The sequence below is a fragment of the Orycteropus afer genome, unplaced genomic scaffold, assembly GCF_000298275.1.
Source record: "Orycteropus afer afer isolate SDZICR_OR568_19922 unplaced genomic scaffold, OryAfe1.0 scaffold03239, whole genome shotgun sequence".
In the NCBI taxonomy this organism is placed as follows: Eukaryota; Metazoa; Chordata; class Mammalia; order Tubulidentata; family Orycteropodidae; genus Orycteropus; species Orycteropus afer.
In genome coordinates, this window is record NW_006924826.1 from 5,256 (window position 1) to 6,382 (window position 1,127).

Genomic DNA, 1,127 nt, shown 5'->3' on the forward strand with positions numbered 1-1,127 from the left:
CGGGAAAGGCTGACTAGGAGGACAGGAGACCTGTGAGACCCTAGAGCACTATTCCTCAACAAGGTCTGATAGAGATCACCTTTGTCAAAATGGCCAGATTTTAGCTTGCCATCTTAGTTGGCACATATCTTTCCTCTCTCCTTTAGGCTGTGGGCCTGCTTTTTCTGCTCTTCTGCACCAAATCGTGTCTTCGGCCACCTGGAGAAGTTAGTCATCATGCCCAGCCAAAAGCAAGCCCCCAACTTCTCCACTGAAGAATGCCTTCCTATCTTCCCTGAGTTCCAGGACCTGGATGATATACTGTTCCTTGAGGTTGTGGATGATTTCTCTCCCCCCCCCCTCCTCCTCTTCCTCCTCTTCTCCAATCCCCATCAATGAGGAGGAGCATGCTACTGTAGAGACAGTCAGTACTATTCAGGTTCCTCAGAGTGAGTGTGGCTCTTCCACTGCTATGACAGCCACCTCAGAGATGACATTGGATGAAGACCATAGTAGCCAAGAAGATGGAGCTATCACAAGTGCCTCACAGTTTCTACCAGATTCTGAATATTGGCCCACAAACCCAATTGATGAGAAGGTGGCTCTGTTGGTGAATTTTCTGCTATTCAAGTATCAAAATAGGGACCCGATCGCAAAAGCCGAGATGCTGGATATTGTCATCCAAGAGTATGAGGACCACTTTCCTGAGATCCTCCTGAAAGCGTCTGAACGCATAGAGATGCTGTTTGGCCTTGATGTGAAAGAAGTCGACCCTCTCAACCATGGCTACATCCTCGTCATTAAACTGGGCCTCACCTATGATGGGAAGCTGAGTGACACAGAGGGCATGCCCAAGACTGGCCTCCTGATTCTTATGTTGGGTGTGATCTTCCTGAATGGCAACCGCGCCACTGAGGAGGAAGTCTGGCAAGCACTGAATACATTGGGTGTATATGCTGAGCAGCATCACCTGATGTTTGGGGATCCCAGGAAGCTCGTCACCGAAGACTTGGTGCAGGAAGAGTACCTGGAGTACCGGCCGCTGCCTAACAGCGATCCTGTGTGTTATGAATTTGTGTGGGGTCCGAGGGCCCACGCTGAAATCAGCAAGATGGAACTCCTGGAGTTTATCTGCAGAGTCCATGAGG

The 1,127-nt window shown here is 49.9% G+C and overlaps 1 pseudogene; it reads left to right on the top strand.

The window, feature by feature from the left end:
* The first annotated feature begins 216 nt into the window (after positions 1-216).
* LOC103213479 lies at positions 217-1,117 on the top strand (annotated as a pseudogene).
* The last annotated feature ends 10 nt before the right edge of the window (positions 1,118-1,127 follow it).